Consider the following 12,216-nt stretch of genomic DNA (forward strand, 5'->3'; position numbering starts at 1 on the left):
ACTTTCATGGAGTACGCACATTCGATTAGCATTTTTCCATATTGGTACATTTGTCTCGAACATATGTTCAGCTATTAAGAATGTTTAGTTTGTTGGTGAGAGTCATTATAGTTAGAAGTATTTTGCGTGTTCAGCGATTAGAATTGTGCTATTGCAAAAATGGATCAGAGAAATTTTGTGTGGAAAATGGATATAATTGCTCAAAAATACTTGAAATGTTGACAGTAGCTTACAGTGATTGTACTCTTGAGTCAGAAATCACTATTAAATAAGATGCTGAGGATACGATCAAAGAAACAGTCGCGGAGTATGGCTCAGGAATTGTTGAATTACGTCAACCTGGAAGTTCTCAATGGTTCATATTCAGGTTCAATATCAAGTTTTCAGTTTCTACTTTTGCTACGCAATTCTTCTCATTCTGATTAGTTCATGTAGTGCCTCAATATTACAAGGTGTTACGTAATCCGCCATTTTGTAGATTCCGCCATCTTGAATTTGCATCTTTTCAAAGTGTACTACCGTTCTACTAGTCGAGCCTTGTCATTTGATACTGTCGAGCCTTGATATTGAGGTAGTGAGGTATGAGAAAATATGTAATCCGCTATTTTGTAGCTGTGGCCATCATGGGTATACAATGATTCAGAATTTATTGGACTGTAATATCATGAAAACTGAATATACCAAAACTACAATTACTGAATTTGATCCAAACAAACAAACAGAGCAAGATAAATAAAACCATTCAATGAATAGTTTATTTTCTACTAAATTGATTCGTTTTATCATTCGAAAGTTTCTTATATTTTTTGTATGAAGATGGAGAAGATGAAAGCCAAAAAGCTTTTTTCCCAAAACCTAAAATCTTTTCAGAAATAGATAGATAGATAGATAGATAAATATACTTTATTGTCCAAGAACAAATTATCATTGACAAAGTGTGATGTAAATATATATATATATATATATATATATATATATATATATATATATATATATATATATATATATATATATATATATATATATATATATATAGATAGAAGGAAAGGTTAGCTCGACTGGCTAAGTTAAGGAATAACGAAGGGAATGAATCGGGTATAGCAGTCAGAGGCAGAAAGATTGTAAAACTCTTTTTTCTGTTCAAGCTTTCGAGGCGTTTATTGTCTCTTCGTCGGGAACTCTACAATAATCATTGAATAAACAAACGGTTATGGACAACGTGTTCATACTTACGAAAGTGAGGTTAAAATGAAGTTAACACATAACATAACATATATGAGGATCCTCTTTGTTACTATATATATATATATATATATATATATATATATATATATATATATATATATATATATATATATATAAATATATATAAATACGAGTGAAATAAAACAAGATCATATGTATAATAATGATGATGAAAACGTGATCGTTAATACATAATATTGTGAAGCTTATCTTGGCAGAACACTGAGAATATTTACAAATTGTCATCATAATATTCCTGCAGGCTATAATAAGCTTTCATGAGCAGTATATTTTTGACCGACTCCCTAAAACGTCTCTGCTCTATTATATCCCTAACTACCTGTGGTAAATGGTTAAACATTTTTTTCCCTTTGTATATGTTAGAGTGTTTTGTTAGAGTCAATCTGGGTATTGGCAGATGGATATTATCACTACTGTTCTATCTTGTGTTGTGGATTCTATGTGTATCTGGATAATCAATGTTATATCTTTTATGAATTAGGCAAACAACTTCGAGAATGAAGATGCTGAATAGAGTAAGGATTCGGTATTTAACGAAAAGTTGTCTACAACTATCCCTATGGTTTGCCCCACATAAAAACCGCAAATATCTCTTTTGGAACACGGAGACCTGATTCAATAGTTGTCCATACCTTAGATGATACTCTACTAGGGTGAAGTAAGTCGATCTAGCAGTGAATGTATCAAGTTCATTGGAGACAATTCTGACAGCAAATGATCCTGAAGCCAATTTTGTGCATAAAGATATGATATGTTCTTTAAATTTTAACTTAGTGTCGAAATGCAGACCAAGAAATTTAGTGCAAGTCGTTTCTTCTATCTTCCTACCATCTAATAGCAAGTTGTCATAGCTAAATTTGAAGTTTACAATTTTGGTCTCGTCTACGTTGAAGGAGAGTAAATTATAATCACACCATTGTTTGACTTTTTCTAAATCTAATGATATCATTTGCTTCAAATTGTTAGTATTTTTTTCATGCCATAACAATGTGGTATCATCGGCAAAAATTGTGAACGACCCTTCAATATCAACTGTAGCAAGATCGTTGATGTATACTGTATTTTGAATATTGTCGCAATTGCTAGTACTAACTTTTGTCACGTCTTCAAATACACTGTGCTGTCCGCTAGCATTTATTAATTTCATTTTATTCACTTACATATATATACCTATATTAATATATTTTACTACAATTTTGTATACCTTGACTTGCCCTATAGCTTCTTGTATGCTCATATTAAGGACCAATAAACGTATTATTATTATAATAGGAATAAAATGGGCCCTAGAACAGATCCCTGGGGCACCCCGCAATCTATAGCCGAAATGTACGAATACACACTATTGACTTTCGACAGCTGGGATCTACCTTTTAGGTACGATTTGAACCATTCAAGGCTTGTCCCTCTCATGTCCATCTCTACATCGTGTTTGAAAATCGATATACCAAAACCATAATAACCATGATTTTACCAAAAAAATTGTATCATTTTTCTTCTACACTTTGGCATAAACATTTGTTCGAAGTTAGAAAGATATCCATGCGAACGTGTAGGTAATTAATTCAAGACGCTTTTCCCAGATTTTAAGCTGTTCTTCCTAAATGAATTGCCCTCTGGGCGTGAAATACTAATTCCTATAACCTTCTGTAAGCCCCTTCATGCTAATTTCATTACTGAATTCGGTCTTGAGATGCCAACTGAGGATTCAGCATTTCAACTGACTATACCTGACAGTTGCAGAATATTTCTTGAATACTAACACTTTTCATATGAAATTCGAATGGAATATTGATTTCATCTTTTCCAGCATATTGTTGGAAAAATCAAATGGGAAGATCAAACAGTTTTTCCCAAAGCATTGATTTCATATTTAACCAACTCTTGAAGTTGTTTACCATTGTCAGAATATTGGAAGCCTAGAAAATGGTTCACAACTCAACTTTTTGACTCTAGACATATAATCAAGTAATAATCAAAGGTTTGACGTACTATGCACGAAATCGTACATAAACTATGTACAGCTCAAGAACTGCAAATCTTACCAATCAGCGGAAACTTCCTCAGCATTCACTTTGTAGTTAGGTCGTTTAGGATTGCAGACCTTATTGTACCCATGCGGAGCACATGGTGGAATAGTGCATGATCGATTATGTTTATGCTGAATTTGCTATAATTTTCTTAATTGTGACTTGAATTATGTTTTTTTAGATCATCATACTTCGTTAATTGTTTTATTAAATATTTCAAAGTAATTCGAAAAAAAAGTGTATTCTTTGCTCCGTTGTTAACATTGTGAACTAATAACATTCCCAAAAGGTAATGAAAATGGCGACCCAAAAAAAAGGTGTTATTGAAAAGTAGTTATACAAAAATCAAGAGTACACCTTCCATGATCCTAAGTGAAATACAAATTTCAAGCAAAAAATGTTATGCTATTCCTCATTTGATGAAAACTCACTAGAAAATCTGATTTGAAATAATTTTGCCAAAATCTTTCAAATACAGTTTTTTTACTTCTGTGAATTTTATTCAGTTTTGAATTTTACAAACAACCTGTATTCAAATTTATATTCTGCATTAACGGACTAATTTTTCATCAAGCGAAACATTTTATGGAGAATGTTTTTTTTTTTTTCAAAAAATGGAATGATTGTTCTGTTTATCCTCTTGTCTACCACTTCACTGAACATACTATTCAAACAATGTGATATTATTTCATGTATCACATAATTTTAATTTTATTTTATTTGAATTCTTCAGTTTTATTCTCCTAGTTACAATTTTTTTTCGGAAATGAGTTGGATTATTCATATGAATATAAAAAATATAAATACTCATCTGACGTTGAATTATTTATATCTTAATTTATTTCCACGGTCTTGTCGTATCAATAGTTTATCGATCTGTAAGGGCAGATCCATATCATTAACAATTTGCCTTGTGCATTGTATATTGAAATTTGGAAAAAATATTCATGGTGTGATTTTGAATATGGTAATGGATGCAAACTCAGAATAAATGTTAGCAAATAACTCTACAATCAGAGAATTAGGGATAAACTGCTAGCAATCCCAACTGGTTTAGATCCTTCTGTAAAAATTTACAAAATCCACAATTCCACCACTGACACAAGCGGATGGTTTATTTTTTTGAGGACAAAACACAAGCAATACAGAAAAATCCTTGAGGCGCTCTCAGAGCGGTGCCTGTGCGAAAGTAGTGATTCACATTGGATTTGAATCGCTGGAGATTAAATCCATTGGGAAAAACGTTCTCAAGAAGTTTATTCCACATAAACGCAGTTCTCCAGATAAAAGAGTTCTTGAACAGTGAAGTTCGAGGTATACTGAGTTGAATCGCAAAACAATAAGCAGCCACAGTCCGTCGCGTATTTCTGATATGTACCGCTCTTGGTGAAATGAAATGTGCCAAGTCACTTGAACAGCCCCCGTGAAAGTATCTACAGAAGAGAGACAAATCTCCAACCTTTCTTTGATGTTCCAGGCTATCAACGTTGCACGTAATGTTCGTGTCTCCAATCAAGCGGATGGCTCTCTTCTGGATGGAATCCAGCAACTTCAGAGTATGTTTGGGTGCAGAGCTCCATGCATAAGAACAATACTCCAAAGAAAGTCTGATCTGCAACATCAGCCATAAAAAAACCAAATCTACTAGCTGAACAATTTGCGTCCCACTCCACAGTCGATTTTCTGGGAAAGGTACCACTAACTATTCCCACACTAGAATCCAGAATGCCGAAAATAATTTTTCGACAACGTCTGGTCAGGTGAATTCTGAAACAGCTCAATATCAATGGAGTGCCCGTCATCGTACTTGAAACGTGCGTAAATGAACTCGCACTAGTATTTTGCAGACTTTTCAACCTGTCTTGCAAGAAATGGATTTTTCCTTCTTGTTGGAAGATTGCTCGCAATCAGCATATTGCCAAAAAGGGCAAGAAAAACCGTCCAAATAACTATACAACAGTCGCTTTGCTATCAGTGATATCAAAAATCATGGAGAAAGCCGTAAACCACCATATCCTTGAATATTTGGAAGGCCTCAACATCTTGAACGATCATCGATATGGCTTTCGGAAACAAAGATAAAAAGGGGATTTTATATCGTATGTCACCCATATTTGGAATAACGCAATCGAGAAAAATGTAGAGTCAAGAGCTGAAACGCTTGTTATCCATAAGGCCTTTGACTATGTGTGGCATGAGGGTTTGCTGACCAAACTTCGAAGCTATGGCTTGTCAGATCATTTTTGTATGGCTCTTCAGCTTCGTGAAATAACTTTCCCTGCAAGTGGCCATCGACGGATATCTCACGAATACTTTTACCATCAACGCTGGTGTTTCCTAGGAAAACCCTCTTTTTATTGTATATCAATGACTTATTGAAAAAAAAAACAAGTATATTGCTTTGCTGACGACAGCAACGTGTTTTTGGATTCCAGGACATAGGTGGCGGATGCACATCGTCACCGGCAGCAGGAGGTTGCATATCTTAATAAGGATCTAAAAGTAATTTAGAATTGGGGTAGAAGTAACCAGGTTCAGTTCAATCCCACAAAAATCAAGGCATCGGTTTTCTCCGAAAAGATAAGTTTCTCCGAACCAATTCCACTTTTTGTTTCGATAAGTTTGTTGAGGGTTGAAATGGACACCAATATGTCTTGGCACGATCATGTCGCTGGAATTGCAAAAGACGCTTCTCAAAAGCTTAGAACACTGTTCCGAACCAGAAAACTGCACACACCTCAGCAACTTTTGATGCTTCATAAAGCCCAGATCAGACCTTCTTTGGAGTATTGTTCTCATGTATGGAGATCTGCCCCTAAGCATACCCTGAAGCTGCTGAATTTTATTCAGTAAAGAGTCATTCGCCTGATTGGAGATGCAAACATCATTTGCGAAATTAGCCATTCACGTTGAATTTGAATCGCTGGAGATTCAATCCATTTGGAAAAATGTTATCAGGAAGTTTATTTCACATAAACGAAACTCTCCAATTGAAAGAGATGCAATATTCATTCTTCCTTTCCATATTCTAAGAGAATATGATTATCGAATATATTAAAACTATTTGTCTAGTCTGAAAAGTTACTGCGATAATAAAATGTCATTTTGTGAATTATCAGTAGACAAAACAAAAGCAGAATTGAAGAATCAATTACCGTATCGATTTACATTTGTTGTAACAAATATCAATCAAAAAACTGTTTTCATTTCGTAGCTTTCTGTAAACATAGTGAATAATGAATTTTTGATATGTAATTATTTGTTATATGAACCACTGAATGATTTGAATTTTATTATTACCTTTTTCGGGCTACTCTCAAAATTATTATTTATTCATTCCATTTTTTTCTTTATCGTCCACATGTTTCCAAATAAAAGTCACAGCGCGGATCTGATATTTACTGCATGAAAACTTCATGAACTGTCGTTGAACAGAGCTGTACACTCGTAGCCGAAAGCTTTTTGGGTTCATTCATCTACAAAGGGTCGCTCATTGTTCCTTTACAAAATCCATTTGCAGCTTTTTGTGATCATTTTTTATTGAGTTAGTCTAGACAGAGCCGAAATATAAGCTTGAGATAAATGAAGTTACGATTTGAAACACCGAGGATAACACCGCACTGATAAAATACAAGTTGGCTTCCCAGAGTAAATGGAGTGTTATGGAATCTATGTCAGTGTTGTGTGCGGTAACTTTGTTAATTGGCCGTAAACTGCTGAGTTCAACAAATGTCATCATCGATCGTTGGTCTTTGAATATCTACTGAAATAGAAACATTGTTTCAGCAATGAAATAACATTTGAAAACTAATTCAATACTTAATTAAAATTCACTTATTTTGCATTGTTTAACAAAAATTTATGTAGAAACTAGCTGACCCGACAAACGTTATTTTACCAGATTAAATAGTTGTATCAGAAAAATGACACTTAAAAATGCTATTCTGTGTACAATATTTTTCGTTGGTTCATGTTTAGCTAACACAAACAAACTGGATGCTTTAATCATTATGAACTCAAATCCAAGCCACAAACGGACATTGTTCGGCCTTGGGACCTATTAGTAGTCATTAAAATGCCAATTCAATTGGAAATTGCACACGTTTCAAATGAATTCGCACATACGCAGGTATAATTAATTTTTTACTGACTATTCGTGTGCCGTTGCACAGGCGTGGTGGATTCAAACTGCGGAGCGATCCAACCTCGTGTTGGAAATTATGCGGTGGCATGCCTGGCAAATCCAATGAGTTCAAACAATCTGTTGGATAATTCACAGCTTGGCATCGGTGACATCGCAAACTGTATCTACGCTCGATGGATGAACAATAATAGTGGCCGAAAACTGTGTGGGCAGTGAGAGAAGGCTTATTGTTTGAGAGAGGCGGTAAATCGACTTCGTTCCATCCCTATTCCGTGCTGTTTACTGACTGAAAAGTGACACCGGTAGACGCCTGGCGCTAATAACTGATCTATGATCAGGGTTAAAATGATTGAATTACTGAAATGGCTATCGACAAAGGTGATAGAAGGGCGAACAGCAGTGTCATATATATATATATATATATATATATATATATATATATATATATATATATATATATATATATATATATATATATACACAGAGATAAAGATGTTATTAGAATTTCCAGGCTACATCTAACATAACCACGTAGGCAGATATAGCTACCTGCGTGACATCCGGGTCCAGGATATCAAAATCAAAAATCAAAAGCTGGTAAAGCTACGGAAGAAGCTGAACGTAGCCCTAGTCCGCCAAGGTTTACAGAAAGCGTTGCTTGGAGCCATAAATCCTTATTGAAATAATTGTTTGTAACATATTCCATCGTGTTGCGGAGTAAATTATCAAATTCGTCAAGCTCTAACTGACTTGACCAAGTGGGGGAACATCTGAGTGCGTACATGAGTTTTGGAATCGCCAAACAATTTTTCAAAAGAAAAAGTGCAACATGTTTTGGAAGTTCATTCAATCTGGAGGTCAGCAATTTCAGTGATTCCTGATTTTCTCGAAGATGTTCTGAAAGTGAATCTTTAGAAAAAGAAGTACCCAGAAGACTCCATTTAGACTTTTCCAAAATTCTTATGCCAGGAGTCAATTTCAAAATGATGGATTCGGAAATATTATTCGGAGTTGAAATAGTAATCAACTCGCATTTTTCAAAATTAGTTCAAGTCCAAGATGTTTTGAATAATCAATGATTTTTTCTAAATTCTTTGAAACACTATTTTCATCACCAGCGATTGAGCCATCGTCCAAATACGAGATTCGTGCTCTTCTAGCTCCGCTAACTTGCACTGAAAGGAAAATAAATGAAACCAGTACTTGTAAACAATGCATTCGTGATCCAACACCTAGTGTTGGCCTTCACTCACTCAGGCCTTGTCCTCTGAGGATACTGTAGTTCATTTTCAGTAAAGTCTGATGAGACCTTGGTCGTGAATGTGCTCTATTGTACTCCGTATACTTTTTCCTTGTTCTTTCACCATTATTTAGAATATTTTTATTTTATATATATGTATATATATATATATATATATATATATATATATATATATATATATATATATATATATATATATATATATATATATATATATATACAGGGATTTTCATGATGAGCGTTAATTAGCCGTTTCTGACAAACTATTTAACGGATCAACCTGAAAATTTCACAGTATGCATAAATCAATATGACCTACACGCCTAAAATATTTTAGACGAAGCGGCGTTGTCGTTTCTACTATAAAGTAGCGGCTTCTTTGATTTTTCAAAAAGAACACCCCGTATATAATATCATATTATGATTCATTATCACTTTGTCAACAAATTGATATACTATTTCCCGATACCTATCTATTACCGTTTAGAAGATATAAATTAATTTCGATATTTTCTTTACCAAACATGAACTTTTATAAATGCTGATAATCTTGAACTCTCTTGCACTAAAACGATTAAATTTGAAATGGAGTGGAGTGATACTATGAGGATCTTCACTTCGAGTCATATTTTCATTTGCCTCATACAAGGTCTTCGAAAAAGGCAGATACTTTGATCTCATGAAAAAATGAGTGGAACTCAATTTTTCAATGAGATCATTAAGGTATTGGTCTCTAACGTACAACAGTACACATTAATATTTTTTAATAGTGTGCTTTGGAAAAATAAATAAACCAATTATTCAATGTCAGACTTTCGTTGGTGGTTTTGACTGATTGTGATAGCTACCAATTATAATAGAATAATGTCAAGATTAGGTTACAGTAATGAAGATTTCTTGAATTTATTAATAATTTATGGTGAGTGCAATAGAATTGCAAGTAGAACATGCCGAGTATTTCATGAAAGATATCCACAACTTCCGAAGCCAAATAATAATGTGATAAATCGACTACTAAAAAACTGTAGGTTGAATGGAACCTTCCGTCCAAAAATCATTCGTAAGAAGACTAAAGTGGATGATGATGACAATGGTATAACAGTTTTGGGATACTTTCATGCATTTCCAAATGCTTCTCTACACGAGGCTGGAAGGGAGATAGGTATACCCTACGTGACAATTTGTCGAATTCTTAATAAACATAAATGGCATCCCGGTAAATTTTCGTTATGTGGACACCCGGCGATTTTGAAAAAATGTTTAACTGTACTTACGTATTTTGATGCGTAGATTACGAATCCGAAAGAAAAAAGCGGCGCTCTCCCTTATTTAAAAAGTTACGGCCCTTCAAAGTTCAGAAAAGGGCAACTTTTCAGCCTTCTTTTTCACTAAATAAACTATTTAAAAACACAAGCATTTATTCACTAGGTCACCTTTACACCTTATTCCTCCTTCTTTAACACTTTTCACTTCAATAATCAACATTTTTCTTATAAAAAACTTAATTTAAAAACGAATGCTTCTCCTGGTGACATTATTCTATTTTTAGGTTACTTACTAGTGACATTTCAGAAAAAAGCGGTTGGTATTTGCTGTCGCCTACTATTTCAAATTCGTAATACACCACCAAAAACCAACTTACGATCTAAAGAATGAAGGTAAAAAACAGTTGAATTACTTCAGGAATATGGACTGCATCAGTCGTACCAACCATATCATTAACCTTAAAAACGTAAAATACAGTGGTATGTGACCAAAAAGCAGCTTCGTACATTTTTAAACATTTTTATAAGAAAAATGTTGATTATTGAAATGAAAATGGTTAAAGAAGGAGAAATAAGGTGTAAGTGACCTAGTGAATAAATGCTTGTGTTTTTAAATAGTTTATTTAGTGAAAAAGAAGGCTGAAAAGTTGCCATTTCTGAACTTTGAAGGGCCGTAACTTTTTAAATAAGGGAGAGCGCCGCTTTTTTCTTTCGGATTCGTAATCTACGCATCAAAATACGTAAGTACAGTCAAACATTTTTTCAAAATCGCCGGGTATCTACATAACGAAAATTTACCGGCATCCCTATAAGTTCTACTGTGTCCAACATTTGAAAGAGACTGAGTTACCTCGTAGAGTGGAATTCTTTGAATGGCTACTTGTCAATAATCAAGAGGATGAACATTTCCTTGACAATATCATATGGACAGATGAGGCCAAGTTCACAAAAAATGGAGTTTTCAATAGACACAACAGTCATTATTGGGCGCCAGAAAATCCTCATGTTGTCCGCCAAAGGGGTTTTCAAGAAAGATGGCAATTCAATGTATTTTGTGCCATAAAGAATGAGTGAATTTTTTATATGATGATAATTTGAATGCATCAAAATATGAAGATTTACTGAGGAATGGAATTCAAATGATTTTAAATAATAGACCAGGAAGAGAACATGTATGGTACCAAATGGATGGTGCTCAACCCCATAATTCTCATTCAGTCAGCGAAGCTTTAACCGAAATCTTCGAAGACAGATGGATTAGTAATAATGGACGTTTTCGTTGGCCTCCTAGAACACCAGATGGCAATCCATTAGATTATTTTGTGTGGGGTTTCATTAAAAATATGGTTTACTCTACTGCAATAACAAAAATGGAAGATATGAAATCGAGAGTTACAACTGCTTTCAATAGTTTGACTCCAGACTTGATCAGAAGCGCTACACATGACAATCTTTTGAAGAGATTACATGTTTGTTTAAATAGAAATGGAGATTGAATTAACTCATTAATTTATGGGTTTATTATTCTCAGTTCATGTTTCAGCTTTAATAAAAGTATTGTTTGAAGAGAAGTTTCATTCGATGGTTGGGGAGTATTTCAATAATTATCTTTTCATTGTATTATCTGTGACTAATTGAGAAATATCACGATATATATATATATATATATATATATATATATATATATATATATATATATATATATATGTATATATATATATATATATATATATATATATATATATATATATATATATATATATATAAATAGAGATTTTATCGAGTGTGCATGATATAAATCAGAAATTAAACAATTTGTGGACACAACACAGCCAGAAACACGTGTCCGCGGTTTGTCCCCCCTTTTTGAGTGTTGTGTCCACAAATTGTTTAATTTTTGATTTATATATATATATATATATATATATATATATATATATATATATATATATATATATATATATATATATATATATATATATATATATATATATATATATATATGCCCAGTACTGACGATGTCCAATAGGTTGAAACATTTGTCTACTGGTGGCTCTTAAATTGAAATCAATATGGGAATGGTCAAAATAATACTTGTCTATTCAGTTCTTGATGTTCAGGAATGTGTTTTCCAGCAGCTTGACTGCATTAACCTTTCTCGAATATATATATATATATATATATATATATATATATATATATATATATATATATATATATATATATATATATATATATATATATATATAT

The 12,216-nt window shown here is 33.2% G+C and overlaps 1 protein-coding gene across 6 annotated transcripts in view; it reads left to right on the forward strand.

The window, feature by feature from the left end:
• Nucleotides 1–12,216, forward strand: part of CASK (peripheral plasma membrane protein CASK) — a 624,590-nt gene that overhangs the window by 369,522 nt on the left and 242,852 nt on the right. The window lies entirely within an intron of this gene.

The sequence above is a fragment of the Leptinotarsa decemlineata genome, unplaced genomic scaffold (genome assembly GCF_025532065.1).
Source record: "Leptinotarsa decemlineata unplaced genomic scaffold, Ldec_3_MD MMD2_P_RNA_scaffold_2, whole genome shotgun sequence".
Classification (NCBI taxonomy): domain Eukaryota; kingdom Metazoa; phylum Arthropoda; class Insecta; order Coleoptera; family Chrysomelidae; genus Leptinotarsa; species Leptinotarsa decemlineata.